Source organism: Phyllostomus discolor, chromosome 7 (assembly GCF_004126475.2).
Source record: "Phyllostomus discolor isolate MPI-MPIP mPhyDis1 chromosome 7, mPhyDis1.pri.v3, whole genome shotgun sequence".
Lineage (NCBI taxonomy): Eukaryota > Metazoa > Chordata > Mammalia > Chiroptera > Phyllostomidae > Phyllostomus > Phyllostomus discolor.
Window position 1 is genome coordinate 90529574 of NC_040909.2, and position 21974 is coordinate 90551547.

Genomic DNA, 21974 nt, shown 5'->3' on the forward strand with positions numbered 1-21974 from the left:
GAAAAATCTCAAATCTCAGTGTTCATACACATAAAATAGAGATATTAACACAGTACCACCTAATAAATTGAAAGGTCATGCAAGATTATAATTTTAAATTATATAATTCATCTTTAGAATGGGCTAACAGAAAAACTTTATAGCTGCATTTTTTTATTTTCAGAGCCTCATAAATAATTCCCATTTATAGTTTCAGATAGCTACCTATCTTTCTCTGTAGGCTAGGGACACAGCTCATGGATGTCTCTGCAGACATTAGCATGCCATACACCACTTGTTCATTATGGACAAATCCAGAACAAGTGCTGGACTCCTGGGGTATATTTTCTGTCATTCCTTCCCTGGGTGGAAGTCTCACAAAGATTTTTAGTCACTAGCACTTAATAGATGATTTTCACAGAAAAAAATATATGTATATATGTAACTGATATATTTCTCTAAACATATAAATAATAACATATTTATATATTAAATTATATAGATAGCTACTTCCTAAACTAATGTTCTCATTTAAACAAGGGCATGGCATGTATTCTTGCTGTATCCATCTTAATATTCTTTCTCTCCTTCCTTACCAAATGAATTAAATTTGGTAGCTAGGGAAACCATGACCTGATCAATGTGATAAAATGAAATTCTACTCTGTGGCAAGTCTAGTAAAGCCATTGTTTCTAATAAAAGGGAAGACGCAAAGGTAGACATCTTTTGACTTTTACCCTTGCTCTTTCATCTTGCCTAGAATACAGAAGTAATGTCTGGATATGGAGCCAGCATTCTTGGAATCAGAAACTGAAAACACAAACTGATAGTGGTGGAGCTGGAAGCCTGAAAGGGCAAAGGATTCTTGGCATCTACAACAGCCCCAGACTGCCTCTCTCTGGACATTTTGAGAAAGAAAAAAAATGAATGCTATTTTAGCATGACTGTTTGAATTTCTGCTACTTCAGTCTAATGCATTTGCACCTGGCATTGGTTATTACGATGAGTGTTATTTAGATTTTGCCTATTTGTAAATTTTATAGTTTTCCTCATTGATCACTAGCTTCATACCATTGTAATTATAAAAGATTATTATTTTAATATTATTAAATTTTCTAAGATTTGTTTTTGTGTCTTAGTATATGGTTTATCAGGAAAATATTTCATGTGCACTTGAGAAGAATGTGTATTCTGCTGTTGTTAGATGGAATGTATAATATATGTCTCTTAATAATTTGGTCCAAAGTATAGCTAATTTCCAATGCTCCTTTGTTGATTTTCTACCCGGATAATCTACCCATTGCTGAAAGTATGATACAGAAATCCCCTACAATTATTATATTGAGTTCATTTCTCTTTTTGACTTGTTAGCACTTGCTTGATATGTTTAGGTTCCCTAATGTTCAGTATATGAAGTCTGTCCAGAAAGTGTCCAGCCACATAATATGAAAAATGAAGACATTTATCAAAGAAGGTATAAGAAACATTGTGCATAGGGCAATAACAATTCAGTCCCCTTCAGACTTGGCACCTTGGGACCTCACCCAGCATCTTTTCCACTGTTCAAAACACTGCAAAACCCTTTCAATCAGGAATAGCAATCAGTTGCTCCATTGTGTTTTCCTGAATCTCGTCGATGGTCTTAAATCTCTTCCCTTTCAAAGGTGGTTAGTTTCGGAAAAAGCCAGAAGTTGCAGAGTACCAAATTTGGGGCTGTAGAGGGGGCTGAGTCACCTGGATGACTTGATGTTTCAACAAATATTCTTCTTGAGACATGATGTATGAGCGGGTGCATTGTGGTGATGAAGCTGCAACCTCTGAGTCATCTAAATAGTTTCTGCAGAGGACTGTTTGAGCTTAACAGAAAATCAGATGCAGATTCGTTATTCTACTCATGTGGTCATTTTGAATACAGCAGCCACACAGTACACAAACTCATGCATTAGCATTACTGCCCCCACTGACTAGTATAGTGAAATCATCACTGTTCATGCATGCACATTTTAAGTCCACTCTCCTTGGCTGTCAGATTACATTGAGGTTGCACAAATATTCTTGTTTATTATAACAATGGTTGGACTTTTTTCTGGACAGACCCTGTATGGTACTTACAATTGTTATATCTTTTAATGCATTGATATTTTTAGCATTACATAATTACCTTGTTACCATGGTTGGCTGAAGTCAATTTTGTCTAAAATAGGTATAGTCTTGGCCACATAAATATTTCAGTCAGTGACAAACTGCATATATAATTTTAATACCATAAGATATTGTAGAGCTGAAAATTTTTCTGTCACCTAGTGATACCATAGCTAATGTGACTCATAGTACAATGCATTATTTACATGTTTTGTGGTGATGCTTGGTATAAACAAACTTACTATAACACCAGTGTATAAAGATACACACATACTAATTACTTACAGTACATAATAATTGATATTAATGATAAAGTACTGTTTATATATTTTGGGCTATATTCTACATTAATTCTTATTTTAGATTGTACTCTACTTGTTAAAAAAGTTACTATGAAAGACTATGCTGTGTTATGCCAGCGCAGTCTCCAACATCTTTGGTTTAATCTCTTGATGTGATCATTATTCTTGTTCTTGATTTAATCTTCAGTTGCTCTGTTCATTTTCCCTCAGCATACAAAATCTTCTAATGTTGTCAGTAAGAGTTCCTGTCAAATGATTGACCAAAAAATGGAATTAAAAGCGATTAAGATTACAAAGTTGAAAAATTAGTGATGGTTGTTACTTGCCATTCATGCATGTGCCAGTCCACCATAGCTATGATCTTGAACAACAGGAACAAAAATGACAAATGTTGTTAGAGGATCTGCTTCAGAAGATCCTCTAACTGAAAGTGATGAGTTAATAAAAGCTTGAGGAGGATCTATATCAGACATGGAGAAACATTCAATGACCTGAGTTAAAAACTAAGCATAGAAGCAAAGTCTTCCCAGCACCTTGAAGATCATGGCCAAAACAAAAGTTCATTTTCAATGTTGAAAGAAAAGGTTAAAGTCAACTGTGATGTTAAATTTACAACTAGTTTTTAGTGGTTTAAACAATTCAAGAATTATTTATTACATAATGTTAAAGTGAGTGGCAAGTCTGTGAGTGAAGGCAGTTGCCACCTATCAATGCTTCCCTCTCACACTGATGCCTCTCCCATCTCCCCTAAATCAATAGATTATATCCTGTATGCATCATATTCTTTCAAGTCTTGTATCACACAAATGGGGTGGGGGAAGAAAGGGAAGAGTTCAGCAGCAAAATTATAACATAGGATGGTGGTGGGACATGTGTACCACTCCCTGCAGTGAATCTCCACCTTAGGTTCCGCCCCCACCCCCACTGTACTCCTACTGAGGTCTCTGCAGCCAGCTCTGCCTTGGCCACCTCTCTCCACCCCAGGTGCTCCTGGCTCCTTGGTCGATCCCCAGCCTCCTCAGTTAGACTTTGTCCTGATTGTGTTCCAGCGGCATCCAAGGCCAGGGTGGCAACAGGTCCCTCCCTGAAAAGTACTGGAGTCCCAGTACCCTAGTGGCCAGGTGTGCAGCCCTGACTGGGGCAGAGGGCACAGGGACATTTTGGGGGGGCCAAGGTGCTGCCACTCTTGTGGCTTCTTCCTGAGGAGGATATTTTAAATTCCACAAAACATATCCTGCTCCAAATCTGTGCAGCCAGAAGCACCAGGCAGGGCCATGGCAGTGGCAGTAGCAGCTCTTCCAGGAGAGTCCCTGATGCCACCCCCAAATGCCCTGCTGGTGGACAGGCACTTGCACATTTGCACACATCTGCACATTCATCTTCACAAATACTCACATATGTTCTCACTCACACTCAGCTGGTTTTGAGTTGATTGCTCTGTGGTTTAGTTGCAAGACCAGTCTGGGGCTGGGAGCAAATGGACCGAGCTTCCGGTTACTCTGCAGCCATCTTGGAACCCCTCCTACATTTGCCTTTAGAGCTGAAATGAAGCTCCTTAGGTGGAATATAGTTGGGTATTTTTTGTTTATCCAACCAGCCACTTCGTGCCTTTTGACTGGTAAGTTTAATCCATTTAAGTTTAGAGTGATTACTGATATTTAAATACATTACTGCCATTATATTGTTTGCCTTCTCATTGGTTTGAATTGCCATTATTTTTGTTTTTATCTGTGTTTTGCTTGTTTCTGTGAATTGGTGGTTTTCCATAGTGACATTCTCTGTCTTCATTTTTTTTTAAGTTTTGTAAATCTATTCTAGAGTTTTGGGTTGTGGTTACCATAAGGCTTACATAAAACATCTAAAATGGGTTGATAAAACAACCTATTTTTTGCAGATAGAATAACTATAAACACTCCACTCTTACTCCTCCCCTTCTACATGCCATGAATTCACTGACTATTTAAAATAACTACAGTTATTTTATTCTTTTTTCTTTTAAACTTTATACAGTAGTTAAATGGTTAACATGCCATTCTAATATAAAGTTTTCAAATTATAACTGTTTATCATCTTTATTAAAGTGTTGTATACTTTTATGTTTTATGTCATTGATTAGCGTCTATAAACTTCAGCTTGAAGAGCTTCTTTTAGCATATCTTGAAAAGCAGACCTACTAGTAGTTAGCTCCCTCAGGTTTCTTGTGTCTGGGAAAGCCCTTATTTCCCCTTTCTATCTGAAGAATAACTTTGACAGGTAAATTATTCCTGGCTGGAAAATTTTATCTTTCAATACATTGAATAAATCACCTCATTGCCACCAGGCCTATAGATTTTCTGGTGAGAAATCTATTGATAGCTTAATGGGCATTCCTTTGAAGGTTAGTTACTTTTTTATTTTCTTAGCTGCTTTTAAGATTCATTCAGTTTTAAAATTGATACTTAACAGTTTCAAGTTTGTAACTTGTCATGGAAAAGGTCTTTTTGCATTTAGATAATAGAGGTTCCTATTAGCTTCATGCACCTGTATACCCAGTGCCTTCCCCAAATTGGGAAGTTCTTAGCTGTTATTGTTATTTTTTAATACTTTTGATTTTTATTGTTGTTCAAATACAGTTTTCTGCCTTTTCCCCCTACCCTTCCCCCTACCCTAGCTTCCCCCACCTCCCTCCCCTGTTTACTTTAAATAAACTTTCTTTTTCTTTCTCCCTTTCTTCTTTTTCTAGTATGCCAATTATTCTTGTATTTGTCTTTCTGATTGAATTTGACAGATCTCATAGTTTTTCTCCACTCTCTTTAAAGTCTAAATTCTCTGTCCTCTTTTAAGTAAATTATTTCTTTTCCTATTCTCCAAATTATTTTTTATTTCTTCCATGTGGTCTGTCCTGTTATACACACTATTGCATTCTTCATATTCAATTAACTTTTAAGCTCCAGAATTTGTTTGGTTCTTTTCTTATAATTTTGGTCTCTTTGTTAAAGAACTCTTGTTTGTTCATTTTATTTCTGAATTTATTGAAATTCCTTTCTGAGGTTTCTTACATCTTATTGAATTTTTTGTAATACACTTTGAATTGTTTAAATATATTTTATTGATTATGCTATTACAGTTGTCCCATTTTTCTCCCCTTTATCCCCCTCCATCCTGCACTGCCCCCCTCCTGTTACAGAACAAAGGGGCCAGGGTGGGGTACACCAATTACTGTTACTGAAAGGAACCCCCCAGATTCGTTATGCCTGCCACCTTATGGGAAAGATGTCTCTCAATGCCAGAGATTTGTGAAAAGGAAAGGAAATGTTTATTTAATGCTATACAGACTTAAAGTAGTGACCTAACATCTTCACTAAAATGTCAAAAGTCTTTTAGGATACCCACAGACACCCACAGTGCTTCCTTCTCCCCTTGCCCTAATTCAGGGTACCATATCTCAGGAAAAAAAGCAAACATCCAGAATCCAGGCTCCTGGCATCATCAGTTGTGTCGCTGTCCAGGCAGGGTCTCCAATTAATCCAAAGCCATGTGGCACATTCTCATGGCTTACTAGCAAGAGTTCTTTCACCCTTCTTCCAGGCAAAGTCTCTCCTGCTTCCCAAGCCATGCAATCAAAGGGAGCACTCCAAAGCCGCGTGGTCCTCTTCTACCAAAGCTGCAGGGATCCCCACTCTGGTAAAGCCGTGTGGATCTCCCCAAAGCTGCAGGGAGAGGAGGTTGCCACTCGGCTTTGGCAGATTTTCTGCTGAAGCCACATGGTGGTTCCCCCTACTGAAGCTGCCAGGGTCCCCACTCAAGTGAAACCTTGTGGCTCTCCCTCCAATGGCTGCCATGTCTCGGTTTAAATCTGCACCAATCTTCCTCTGTACCCCCATTTCCGATTCCTCCTACATTCAGTTATACCTGCCAGTGTTCCTGTATTATTCCAAGCTCACTTGGCTGCCATTGTGAATCTGGGCCCTATGTCATGGAGCCAATCTTGTCCAAGCCCTCACTCAGGCACTGTAACTTGAGGGAACTGCCCCCCAGTTACATCTTGGGCAAGTTCCTTTCATCCCCCTGGCTCAAAGCATGGCCACAGCTATTTAACATATCTATGCAGCCAGTTAAAGGTTATAGATATGTTAAATGACCATGCCACAGATTAGCTGCAAAGCTGTTACTGTGCAAAACAGCTCTGCATGTTCCTGCTCCATGTGTCCCTTCCCCCCACTAACACCTGAGGGGGGCAAAGGGTGAAGACATCTTATATGCCTTTCTAATATTTCCTATACACCCTGAGCTCTGGACCCCACTTCCAATCCCCACCTGGGGCCTTCCTCCTGGCTGCACACTGTAACACTCACACTAGCATTCCCTCCCTGCTTAGTTCATGTCCATGGGTCATGCATATAAGTTCTTTGGTTTCTCCATTGCCCATATAATTCTAACCTCTCCCTGTCTATTTTGTACCTACTATTTATGCTTCTTATTCCTTGTACCTTTTCCCCCATTCTCCCCTTCCCCCTCTTCACTGATAACTCTCCATGTAATCTCCATTTCTGTGATTCTCTTCCTGTTCTAGTTGTTTGCTTAGGTTTTCCATGCCTTATCATCAACATTCTCTTTTAGTGATTCTGTATACTCATGCTTTTTTAGTTTGATGATTGTGCCTCTACTTTCACATTTGAAGTAGATTATTAAGAATTAATAATCTTCCTCATTAAGAATGAATATTTACTTCATATTTTACAATTTCACAGGCTGGGGATTAGAAAACTTTCTTTTGTATTCCAGAAGGTGGCACTATAGCTCAAGCTTGTATTTTTCCTACAGAGCTGTCTCCCATGAAGAAGCATGCCCATGGAGTGAACAGCAGATTGGGGAATAGTGTAGACTTAGCATGTGAGGTTTTGGGGGTGCCCAGGGGCCCAGTTGGGGGATCCTCCAATTGAGCACTCCCAGAGTTCCATTTAATATCTTAAAATGAAAATTAAACATAAATTAATATTAACTTCAATAATATATAAAAACTCTACTCCTATACAGCTCCATATTATTTTCACAAATTAAATCTTTATACACAGTGTGCCTAATAGCATAGATTTTAAATTATTTTATGTATTTATCTTTTAAATTATGAATAAATTAAAAAATGGAGTTGCAAACCAAAATTACAATAAAGGGGTGATCATATTTTCATGGATTTACCTGTATCAGAGGTCTTTATGTCTTCATATAACTACTATTTGTTGTCTAGTATCCTTTCATTTGAACCCAAGGAATTCCCTCTAGCAACAATTACAGGGCAAGATTAGTTGTAATTAACCTCCTCAGCTTGTGTTTGAAAAGGTTTCTCCTCATTTCTCCCTCATTTTTGAAGGATAGTTTTACCAAATGTATAATTCTTGGTTCACAGTTTTTATTTTAAGCCCTTTATATATATTTCATTCCACTTTTTTTTACCTCAATTCTGTTGAGAAATGGGTTGATAATCTTATCGAGGATACTTTGTAGGTCATCACACACACTGTTTTCTTGGTGCTTTCAATATTCTCTTTGTCTTTGCCTTTTGACAGATTGATTATAATGTATCTCCATGTGAGTCTCTGAGCTTACCTTACTTGAAATTATTGAATTTATTTTTATCTGTAGGTTCATATATTTCATCAAATTTGGGGAGTTTGGTTACTATTTTTTAAAACAACTTTTCTGTCTCCTTCTCACTTCTTCTAAGACTCCCACAATGCAATCATTGGTCTGCTTGTGGCATCCTACAAATCCCTTAGGCCCTGTTCAATTTTGTTATTGAATTCATTGGAGTGACATTGGTTAATAAAATTATATAGGCCATTGGTACCATTTTATAATACATCATCTGTGTATTTTATTATATGTTCACCACCCCAAGTCAAGTCTCCTTCTATCACTACTTATCCCCCCATACCTTCATCTACATCCCCCCTTTCCTTCTGGTAATCACCTTGCTGCTGCCTGTGTCTATAAGGTGTTTTTTTGATTGTTTGGATGTTTGTTTTTGCTTAATCCCTTTACATTTTCCAGCCAGCCTTGCAATCTCCCTCCCCTATGACAGCTGTCAGACTGCTCTCTGTATCTATGAGTCTGTCTCTATTTTGCTTGTTAGTTCAGTTTGTTCATTAGATTCCACATATGATGGAAATAATATGGTAATATTATGTCTTTCTTTGACAGGCTTATTTCCCTTAGCATAATGCTCTTTGGGTCCACCCATGCTGTCACAAAGGGTAAGATCTCCTCCTGTTCACTTTTCTTTTTCTTTCTGTTCCTCGGATAATTTCAATTGTCCTATTTTTAAGTTCAGAGACTTTTTGTTCTGCCTGTCTGAATCTCCTGTTGAACCTCTGTAGTGAATTTTTATTTCAGTAACTGTACTTTCCACCTTAAATATTTGTTTGCTTCTTTTTATAACTTCTCTTTATTGATATTCTCATTTTGTTCACACATCATTTTCTTCATTTTGCTTACTTCTTTGTCCATTTTCCTTTTGAACTATGGGCATATTTATGACAAGTGTTTTAATCTTTTTTTCTAATAAATTCAATGTTTTATTTTCCTTGAGGACATTTTCTATATTTTTTTCCTTTAAACATGCCACATTTTTTATTTCTTTACATGCTTTGTTTTTTTTCCCTTGAAAATTGGGACTTTAAATGTTACAGCGTGGTAGGTATCTTTTGAAACTAGATTGTCTTCCTTCTCTGGGAGTTTTTATTTGCTGTTTTGATTGTTAAAGATTGTAGTATTCTATTAGTTTTGAGGCCTTTCCAAACTACTTTTACAAAGACTGGATCTTCTTTTGTGTGACCACTGAAGTCACTGTGGTTTTTTTTTTTAGTATGTTTAGCTAATGCATTGTGATAGAGATTTCCTAAATTTATTTTTTTTTTATTTTAATCAGCGTTCAAATACAGTTTTCTCCTTTTTACTCCCAATCCAGTCCCCCCTTCCTCCCTCCCCACTTCCCTCCCATTACCACCCTCCCCTTAGTTTATGACCTTGTGTCCTTTAAGTTTGTTCCCATGAACCCTTCCCACTGTCCCCTTAAATTCCTTCTACTCTCTTCTGTGGGCACTGTCAGCCTGACCTCTATTTCAGTGTCTTTGGTTATATTTTGCTTGTTTCTTTCTTTTGTTATTTAGGTTCCTGTTAAAGGTGAGATCATATAGTATTTCTCTTTCTCTGCCTGGCTTGTTTCGCTAAGCATAATGTTTTCCAGCTCCATCCACGCTGTTGCAAAGGGTAGGAGCTCCTTCTTTCTTTCTGCTGCATAGAATTCCATTCTGTAAATGTGCCATAGTTTTTTGATCCATTCATTTACTGATGGGCATCTTGGTTGCTTCCAGCATCTAGCTATTGTAAATTGTGCTGCTATGAACATTGGGATGCTTAGGTTCTTCTGAATTGGTGTTTTAGTATTTTTAGGATAGAGTCCCAGCAGTGGAAACGCAGGGTCAAAAGGCAGATCCATTTTTAGTTTTCTGAGGAAGTTCCATACTGCTGTCCACAGTGGTTGTACCAGTCTGCAGTCCCACCAGCAGTGCACTAGGGTCCCCTTTTGTCCACAACCTCTCCAACACTTGTTGTTTGTTGCTTTGTTTATGATGGCCATTCTGTCTGGTGTGAAGTGGTATCTCATTGTGGTTTTAATTTGCATCTCTCTGATAGCTAGCGATATTGAACATCATTGCATGTGTCTCTGGATCCTCTCTATGTCCTCCTTGGAGAAGTGTCTGTTCAAGTCCTTTGCCCATTTTTTAATTGGGTTGCTTGTCTTCTTAGAGTGGAGTTGTGTAAGTTCTTTATATGTTTTGGATATTAAACCCTTGTCTGAGGTATCATTGGCAAATATGTTTTCCCATACAGTTGGTTCTCTTTTTATTTTGATACTGTTTTCTTTAGCTGTGCAAAAGCTTTTTCTTTTGATGAGGTCCCATTTGTTTATTCTTTCCTTGATGTCCCTTGCTCTAGGGGACATGTCAGAAAAAAGTTTCTGCATGAAATATCTGAGATTTTCCTACCTATGTTCTCCTCTGGGACTTTAATGGTGTCATGGTTTCTATTTAAGTTTTTTATTTACCTTGACTTTATTCTTGTATAAGGTGTAAGTTGGTGGTCTAGTTTCATTTTTTTTGCAAGCAGCTGTCCAGTTCTCCCAACACTATTTGTTGAAGAGGCTATTTTTACTCCATTTTATGTTGCTGCCTCCTTTGTCAAAGGCACTCACCTTTGAATTCCCCAAAAGCTTCTAACTTAACATCTTCATACATATAATGTAATTGTTAAATGTAACTGACTAGTTAATTTTACCTTGGGAAAACAAAAATTTTCAAAACATTCCCTAGGCCTTAGAGAAAATGCCCAATTACATTTTTATGGTTCTAGGGTTCTCAGTTACATCTGAAGGAGTTGCAAATCTATAAGGTATAGCAACATGAAAACTTTAGATGGAAAAATATAAGGTACAGTAACATGAATATTATACTATTACTCTCTGTATCCATATTTATTTATTAATGAATTCATAAAATTCAAACAAATAAAAATACTCAAACAAGCAAATAAATTTAAACAAACAAATGTGGTACAGAGAATCCATAACCCAAAACCCTGTGTCCTAAATATACCAACCCCCAGAAATATGGGCTTCTACTAGGGCTTTCTCTGTACTACTGATCCCTAGTCTGAGATAAATCTCTTCAATATGCCACAAATGGTTTTAATATAAACTTTTTATTATAGACAGGCTATTCTTTCTGGGGCAATTACTAGCCCATCTTCTAAAAATATATGTTGTTAAATATAGTAAGATATGTACTCAGTCATGAATATGTATTACTGAGCACTTTAAGCAATGTTCTAGGTACTGACAATATAACAGTAACAAAGAGGGAAAAAGAGATTACCCTGGCAAATCATATGCTCAAACAAGAAAGATACAAAATAAACATAATAATAAAGTAAATTGTGTAATATGTTAGACTATGAAAATTTCTCAGGATAAAATAATATGGCATATCTCACACCATACACAAAACCATTGACCTAAATATACAAGTTGTCCTATAGAACTATTAAAATAAAACTCAAGAGGAAATTTTTATAATCTTAAATCTGGCATCAAAAGCTATGACACCAAAAGCACAACTGGTAAAAGAAAAGATAGAAAAACTGGACTTCATGGAAATTTTGAGCTTCAAATAACACCACCAAGAAAGTGAAAAGACAACCCACAAACTAAGAGAAAATGTCTGCAAATATTACATTTGATAAACAATGTGTATTCAGAATATGTAAAAATGTATACTACAATAATAAATTTATAAATAGCCCCATTAAAAATGGGGAGAGTATTTAAATATGTCATTCTCCAAAGCAGGTATGCAAATGAAAAGATATCACATAAAAAAGATGTTCACAAGAATGCCTATAATCAAAAAGATAGATAATAACAAGTGTTGGTGAGGATGTGAAGAAAATAGAAACTTGTGCATTGTTGATAGGAATATAAAATTATACAGATACTTTGGAAAACAGTCTTAAAATTTCTCAAAATATTGAACATAAAGTAATTATATGACCCAGAAATTCTAGTTCTTGATATATACCCACAGAATTGAAAATATATATCCACACAAAAATGTGTGCAGGTATGTTAATAGCAGCATTAGTTATACTAGCCAAAATGTGAAGCCAATACAAATGCTCATAAAATAATGAATGGATAAACAACATTTTGCTATATCTATGTAATATTATTTATCCATAAAAATGAATGAAATATTGAAATATGCCACAACATGATGAATCTCAAAAACTTTATGCAAAGTCACAAGACCACTTGTTATATGATTTTATTTATTTAAAAAAACAGTCACAGAAGACCACATATATAATTATATTTATATAATTTGTTTATATAAGCAAATACAAACACCTATGAATTATTAAAGATGCAATTGAGATATCTCTTCCTCTGTGAAGTCTTTCCTAACAGAAGTAAACAACCTGGCAGTGTCTTGTAACATCATATTGTAATTACTTACTGACTAGAATGTAAGTTTTAAAAAGGTAAAAATAAAAATTGTTTATTTTGGTCTCTGCTATATCCACAATACCTAAAATACTGCTTGGCATGTAATAGGGGTTCAACAAATATTTATTGCATGAGTGAAGAGTAAATGTGTTTATATCTGCTAACAAAAAGGTCAAAATCAACAAGAATTAATAACCCTAGTACACTGTTGGTGGGAATGCAGACTGGTGCAGCCACTGTGGGAAAACAGTATGGAATTTCATCAGCAACTGAAAGGGAACTGCATTTTGATCCAGCAATTCTACTACTGGGATTACATCCTAAGAATACTGAAGCACCAATCCAAAAGAACCTATGCACCCCAATGTTCATAGCAGCACAATTTACAATAGTCATGTGCTGGAAGCAACCTAAGTGCCCATCAGTAAATGAATGGAACAAAAAACTATGGCACATTTACACAATGGAATTCCATGCAGCAGAAAGAAAGAAGGAGCTTATACCCTTTGCAACAACATGGATAGAACTGTAGAGCATTATGCTAAGTAAAATAAGCCAGACTGTGAAAAGCAAATACCATATTATCTCACCTATATGTGGAACATAATCAAGAAAAGAAAAAAGCAATAAAATATAGCCAGAGTCACTGAAAATAAGAACAATCTAATAATAGCAAAAGGGGAGGGGACAGAGGAGAGAAAGGTTTTCAGGAACTACTATAAAGGACACATGGACAAAACCAAGGGGAAGGGTGAAAGCAAGGGAGGAAGGTGGGTTTGGAAGGGGTGGGGGAGGAGGAATGGAGAGAAAATACAGACAACTGTCATTGAACAACAATAAAATAATTTAAAAAATAAAATAATATGGGACTGTTAATGAACTGATAAATATAATTATAATTTTTTATACTGTTATATGAACTATTACTGGTTTTTGATCTTTGTTTTACAGATGTAATTTTTTTTCCTCCTAAGTTACATATGTCCTAGGGAAGTTGGTAAATTATATCTTCATAAATAAAATTAAAGCATTTATTTTTTTCCTCCCTATCTAAACCCTCCAAAATTTCAGGTACTCTCGACTAATCCATGTGTGACCAATTTTAAAAGTATTGACTCTTGAATTCATATTTCCCAATTTAAAGAGAACTCTTACACCTAACTTGAATGTCTAAATAACAGAGGATTTGAACTATTAAAATTATTAGGAAGTGAAGCAGATGAGATCTGTTGTGGAAAACTAACCCAAAATTCTGTACTAGCCTATATAATCTAGACCTTCACATTTCCATTTTAAGTTTCTTTCTATCCTGCAAAAATATATAAGAGGCCAAGCACTCATTGTAATAATCATTGTTTCCTTGCCCCCCTTAATTTCTATCTGAAAAGGTAACATTGAGTATCCTCTTTAAACCTATTTCACTGGTCAAACTTTATACTCATGCAAATGCTAACCTAAAAACAAAAAGATCTTTCAAAGCAAGAGAAAAACAAGCATTTATTTGAGATCAATAAAAATAGATATTTGAGAATTATTAATGTAGGCAGAAGGCCAAACAATGTTTAAATTAGGAGACAAAGGCAATGAGCATTTGTGAGAAGGGGAGAGGGTATTAAATCAATAAATAAAGTCATATCTATTGGTGGAGATAACAACAAAGCGATGTTAATTTTCAACAGTATTTTTAAAAATATTTTAAGTATATGTTATTGATTATGTTATTACGGTTGTGTCATTTTTTTCTCCCCTTTATTCTCTTCTGCCCTGCACCCCCCTCCCACCAGCATTCCTCCACTTAGTTCATGTCCATGGGTCATACATATAAGTTCTTTGGCTTCTCCATTTCCCATACTATTCTTAACCTCCCCCTGTCTATTTTTTACATACCAATTACAGTGTTTTTAATTTTCAGTCTAATAGTCATCAGCTAAGTAATAGTTCTTTTGCATGCCACAAAGTTGTTTAGGCCCAGTACAAAGATAATTTTCCCCTGTTTTTAATATTCCAAGTTTTGAGACATAAGACATGCAAGGCCATTCCTCTGACATGGCAGATCTGGCTGGAATTTAAAGTGGCTCCATTTATATTATGGCTTACACAGCCCTACCTATACTCCCCATCCAAAAAAAAAAAAAAAAAAGATATTGGTCCTCATGTTAAAAGGTTTTATCCCACTCATATTTATGCCCCTAGTATTCATTGTAATATAATTCAATAAATGTTGGATTGATGAGTAAATGATTAGGAAATAGAAGCCAATGATTTGGCTTCTTTTAGAGAAATCATGGCTAGTGTTAATGCAGAGTTGAGACTCATAGACAATACTCCCTACTTCCTCAGGCACCAGTACAAGATTAGAGACATAGTTCAATCCTAGCCAATGAGAATTTTTGTTCCTCCGACCACAGTGATCAGGGATTAGTATATGACCCATCTCAGTAGCAAATCAATCTCAGGGCATTTAGTGAGTTTTTTAGGCAAGAGAAGGCCTCTTACCACTGGGACTACCTTTCTAAGAATTCCAAAAGGCCAAATTCATTTTGATCAGAAAAACACAAACAAAATGGTTATTCTATGGTTAAAAAAAATCCTCAAAGTTCAGTTCAAAGAATAATCCATCTGGAGCTCACTATCTCTCTATTACATCTCCATGTAATCATAGTCTTCACTTAAAATCTCTAATAATGCAAACCTAAAGCAGCTATTCCAGAGATATCTGGCTCTGAGAAACTTTTTTGTCTTAGGATACTAACAGCTGTCTCTCTGAAGCCTTCTTATTGGCCCAAATGTAATCTCTTAGGCTTATACCCAACAAGTCCAATCAGCTTCATACTTCTGAAAGTTCCAAAATCTTCCACCTATTATATAAATCTGCTCTGCGTTGGGCTAGGCACATTTTATTTTTTAAACCATGCTTACTGCAGCAGGGCCTGAGTGCTTTCACCAGTTTGTTCAGAGCACAGTGGGCAGAGACACCTGGCTGTTGCACAGCTTGATAGTGATAGAGGACACCAAAAGTTACATTGAGACTAGAATACCTGGAATGCCAGTTAAAGGGTTGTTGTGAGAAGACAATCAACCAAGATGGTGACATACGAGGCTCCTGAGCTCCCATCCTCTATGGACACACAAAAAGTATACCTATACTTGGATAAATTCTCTCTGAAAGAAATCCAACATAGCTGAACAACTCCTACATATTAGCAAATGAGAAAATACCCATATAAAAACAGCTTCTGCCTGAGGGCCAAGCTTCTTACTGCACACATGTAGGGTCTGGCTGCAATACTTTCCAGAGTCCAGGCAAGTGAGCAGACACCTCCTCTGCACTCTCCATTCATCGTGTTCCAAAAATAAAACCAAGTCACCAGTATCTCCCTGGAAGGAATGTGTGTACTCATTTGGTATTCTTCCTATTTGTGCTGCACCCAGTTACCCCAGGCACCCAATTACCTGGCTCTGTTAACCAACAGGACTTCTATTCACAAGTCCTATAGGACTATAGCAAACAAACAAACAAAAACCAGTTTTTAATAAGCACAATAATACCCCCATACACACTCCTAAGGCTATATACCTGGGCCCATCACAAAGGTTGCAGGCAAAATAACCTATCTTCCATTTTCTCCCTAGAAGGGGGCTACATATCTCCCCAGCTGTTTCCTGTAGGTCCAGCTTCTAATCATCCTGCAACTAACTTTTAACTGCAATCCTCCCATTTGGAACACTTATAGGTCTTGGCACACTCTCAACTACTAGGAACCAAAAAAAACAAATAAGGCAACTTGGACAATCACACAGATCTGAGAGACAATTAGGATCATGAGCCAGGCTAATTGATAATGTTTAAACCCAACATGAGACCACTTTGTCAAGATTGGGATAGCTAGCTGTTCTATCTAATGTATAGGAATCAATATAGAGGCTCAAGATAAGTGAAGAAACAAAGGGATATGTTCTAAACAAAATAGCAAGATCAATACTCTAAAGGAGGCATTTATGAAATACAGATGTCATTTACTTAATAGAGTTCAAAATGTCATAAAAAGATTCACTAGTGCATGAACAAAATGAGAATTTCAACTGAAATAGAAAATATTAAAATGTGTCAAACAGAATTCATAGAGCCTAAAAATACAATAACTGAACTGAAACAGTCAATAGTTAGGTTCAACAGCAACTAAATCAAGCAGAATAAAGGATCAGTGAGCTTGAAGACCGAGCAGTGGAATTCATTTAATTAAAGCAGAAACAAGGAAATAGCATAAAAGGAGTGATGATAGCTTAAGGGACCTATGGTCCTATGTAAACAACCAATATATGTATTATAGGGTTCCCAGAGTAAGGAGAGAGAAAGAAAAAGGAACAAAACTTCTTTAAAATAATAATAATAATAATGAGTGACAACTTTCTTAACTTGGGGAAAGACACAGACATCCAGATCCAGGATGCCTAATGATTCCAAATAAGATGAATTCAAAGACACATTTTATAATTAAATTGCCAAAAATTAAAGAGAAAGAGAAAGTCTTAAAATCAGCAAAAAAGCAATTTCTTATCAGAACACCCAAATAAGACTACATGCAAACTTTTCAGCAAAAAAATTGCAGCCCAAAAGAACATGGAATGATGCATTCAAACTGCTGGGGTGCTGTCTAGTGTGTCTCAGTGGATTGAGCACCAGCCTGTGAACAAAAGGTTGCCAGTTCAATTCCCAGTCAGGGCACATGCCTATGTTGCAAAACAGGTCCCCAGTTGGAGATGTGTGAGAGGGAAGTGATCAACGTATCCCTCACACATTGATGTTTCTCTTCCTTTCTTTCTCCCTTCCTCCCCCTCTCTCTAAAAGTAAATAAATAAAATCTGTTTTAAAAAGTGCTAATTAAAAAAAACTGCCAACCAAAAATACTCTACCCAGCAAAGTTGTCCTTATAATGATCTTTCTAAAGTGTTTTTAGATAAAAGCCAAGGAGCTTTATTACCACTATACCATCAGTATAAGAAATGTTAAAATGACTTATTCAATCTGAAATAAAAAAATTCAAACTAGTAACAAGAAAATATACATATAAACCTGTGGGTAATGTAAATATAAAGTTAAATTCTGAATGCTCTAATGGTGTAATGGCAGTGGGTAAATCAATCATAACTCCAGCATAAAAGTTAAAATACAGAATTATTAAATAATAAATATAATAAGCTACATGAGTCTACAATAATTTATTAACAAATACACTGTGTAAAAGATGTAATTGTGACATTGAAACATAAAATGGAAGGGGAATGTAAAAATGTAGGGCTTTCATATATATTACAAGTTCTTTTCAGTTTAAGATAAGCTGTTATAAAATTTTTATGTAAGCCATATGATAACCACAAAGCAAAAGGCTAGGGTAGATACACAGAAAATAAAGCTGATGCCAGCATTATCCTGATACCAAACTAGATAAGAAAAGAAACAAACCAATTTTCCTGATGAACATGAATGCAAAAATCCTCAAGAAAATATTAAAAACTAAATTCAAGAGTTCATACAGATGCCCTGGCTGGCATAGCTCAGTGGATTGGGCGTGGGCTGCAAACCAAAGTGTCACAGGTTCAATTCCCAGCCAGGGTACATGCCTGGGTTGCAGGCCATGACCCCAGCAACTGCACATTGATGTTTCTCTCTCTCTCCCTCCCTTCCCTCTCTAAAAATAAACAATAAAAAATAATAAATAAATAAATAAATAAAATCTTTTAAAAAAAGAGTTCATATCAATTAATTATATATAAAGGAACTTGTAGCATGGCTAAGTGGAATTTATTCCAGGAATGCTAGAATAATTAAATATACTTGAATCAATAAATGTGATAGATATACCAACTTAAGATAGTGAAGGAGAGTTTCAGTCAAGAGGGTAGAGTTGGTGGACACTGCTCAAATTCTCCTATGACATTAAAATTACAACTAAATTATAGAAAAATCAATCCAAAAAACCAATTGGAGACTAGAAGAACATAAGCCCTATAACTAATGATATAAAGAAGAAGTCCTGTTAAGACTAGTACGAGATGCAGTACAAGCTATCCCCATCCCCACATGTGACTGATGAAAATTGAAAAATATATTTCCTTTGAAGAGGTATCCCCCAAAAAGTGAGGAGTCCAGCCCACATCAGGGTCCCTTGCCCTAAAAAAGAGTGCTGGGAAGAAGAGCACATAAAATATCTGGTTGTGAATATCAGCCAGAATTTCATCCGTCTGTGTGAGATGAAAGCTGCTGAAAACCAGGCATCCTCTACAGCATCTGTACACAGACCCTTGATTCCAGGCACTCACCCTGGGCTCAGGTGGAGAGAAAATAGCTCAGGGCCACCAGACACATTCATGAAGGAACAAAGTTGTGCAGCCTCAATGGTGAGGGCTAGAAGAATGGCCAATGCTGTCCCTGTGTTGAGCCCTCCTTTAATGGAGCCAGGAGATGGGCACCACCTTTTTCTTTGCTGAGCCCTCTCCCCATACAATCACATCTAAATTTGCATTACCCTGGTGAATTCTACTCACTCTAATGTGAAAATACCCTGAGACCCCACCCCATCCAACTCATGTACCACCCAAGGTTCTTGTGTCAGCAAGCAACCAGCCTTGGCCCAAGCTGCAGTCTTAAAAATCTCTCAAGGATTTCTGGTCAAGCTCAGGCAGTTGCCAGAGATGTATGGGGAGAAACTGAGTTGTGTGGCTTCAGAGTGAAGGCTGGAGAGACAATCACCATTGTTCCTGTGTGAGGCTTCCTCCCACACAACAAAATATGATTCTGTATTAGCCTGGTAAACACCACTAGCTACATCATGACTATTCCTTGAGATCCCACCCTACTGCAAATGTCCACAGAACCCAGGCGTGTGGCAATTGACTCAATATAAGCCATGACTTTAGATGAGTTGCCTGAGGCTAAGCACTGGTGCCAAATGTGAATATATACTAACCTGGTGAATACCACTTGCCCCACCCTGGTGACTCACTGAGATCCTGTCTCACCCAACTTGTGTATCACAGAAACCTCTTTAAGCTGTTGAGCTTTACTGACACCTGTGAAAACAAATGCTGACAAGTTGCGAGGTGCCTTAAGCCTTTTACTGACCTGCTACAGGCCTGGAATTGGTCATGTACAACCTCAGTTCACAGCATGGGCTATGACATGTTCATCCAGGCACATCAAATGCAGCTAAAACCCTGAATCACACTGTAGCTCTTAACAAATACCCCAGCTGGTCACAGGCAGTGTTTGACATTGACTGGCCCTGGAGCCTTTCCCCAGAGAACCCACAACCAACACACCCAGTTGCCAGTGTAAGACCACAGCAAAACATCACTCAATTAGCTCCACAAGTGGCACACAAAAAAGTAGTCTCACTGAGGTGAATCCTGCTTAATAAGGATAGCCTGAACATAATAGCTAATATTCTGTGGTCGTGGTCAATGCTCACAGCCAATTAGCCTGAGGGTCAGTTTGACCCACTGATAATCAAGGCTCTACTACAATGGGAGAGCACACACAATACATACAAGAGACACTTCTGGAACACTTAGCTCAGGTAATCAGAGAGACTGCACAACTAAGCATCACAGAACACCTACCATATATAGCCATGATGCCAAGACTAAGAGAAATAGCAGAGTTACCAAATACATAGAAAACACAGAGAGGGAGCCAAAATGAGGAGACAAAGAAACATGTACCAAAAAAGAGAAATGTTTTGAAAATAAAACTAAATTAAATGGAGGGAATATATCTACCAAATACAAAGTTCAAAACACTGGTTATAGGAATGTTAAAAGAAAACTTAAGGGGAACTTCAAAAAACAGATATTATGCATTAAAAAAGACATAGAATTCATAAAAATGAACAAATCAGAAATGAAGAATAAAATAACTGAATTTAAAAATACACTGGAAAGAATCAACAACCAATTACACAAAGCAATGAGCTTTATTGACAGCTGGCAAAACAACCAATTACATGAGAGAATCAACTCAGCAATTTGTAACACAAGGTATTATAAAAGAGGAAGCAGAAAGAAAAAAGAATCTAAACAATAAAGGATAGTTTAAGATATCTTTCAAATAATCTCAAGTTCAACAACAATTTCATCATAAGAGTACAGGAATGAGAAGAGAGGGAGCAAAAAATAGAAAACCTACTTGATAAAATAATAAGTAAAACATTCCTAACTTTGCAAAGGAAACAGACACACAAGTCAAGAAAATTCAACATCCTAAATAAGATAAACCCAAAGAGGTGTACATGAAAACATATCATAGTTAAAATACTGGAGATTAAAGACAAAGGAAAATCTTAAAAGCAGCTAGAGAAAGACAGTTACCTACAAGAGAGCTCCCAGAAGACTACCTCCTGATTTTTCAACAAAAAAAGTTTTAAAGCCAGAAGAGTTTGGCACAAAATATTCAAACTAAGGAAAAGTAAGGACCTACAATCAAGATAATTTTACCCAGAAAGGCTGTTATTAAAAACTGAAAAAGAGGCCCTGGCTAGGTACCTCATAAAAAATCCTCAAGAAAATAGCAGTGAACCAAATTAAAAAATGCATTTAAAAAATGATACACCATAATAAAGTAAGATTTTTTTCTTGTGATGCTAGATTGGTTCAATACTCACAAATCAGTTAATGTATTACACCACACAAACAAAATAAAGGATAAAAATTAAATGATCATATCAATAGCTATAAAAAACACTTTATGAAATTTAGCATCCATTTATAATAGCAAGTTTCAGCAAATTTGGAATAGAGGCATAACAAAGGTCATATATGACAAACCCGCAGCTATCATCTCACTCAATAGTAAAAAACTCAAAGTGTTTTCCTTAAGATCAGAGAAGGTTAAGTATGCCCAGTTTTACTCAACATAATATTGCAGTCTGAGCCACCACAACAAAACAACAAAAAGAAATACAAGACATTCAAATAGTAAATAAAGAAGTAAAACTGTCATTAGTTGAAGGTAAGAACTCTAAACATTCCACCAATAAAATACTAGAACCAACAAATGAATTCAGTAAAGTTGCAGGATACAAAGTAAATATTGGAACTTGCTTTTATTTTTATACACCAATAACAAATTAAAAGAAAAAGGAAGTAAGAATACAAGCACATTTACAATTACATTAGAAAAATAGAATACCGAAGAATAAGTTTAACCAATGAGATAAAAATTTTGTATAGGAAAATTATAAGACATTAAGGATAAAAATAAAAGGAAGCATATATAGTGCTAATGGATAGCAAGAATTAACATAATTAAAATGTTCATATTATGCAAAACAATCTGTAGATTCAGTGGAAGCACTATCAAAATACCAATGGTGTTTTCCATAAAACCAGAACTACCCAAAAATGTTTACGGAAACACAAAAGACCCCAAATAGTCACAGCAATTTTTAGAAAAAAGAACAATCATGGAAGTATCATAGTACCTGGTATCAAACTATACTACAAAGCTGTAG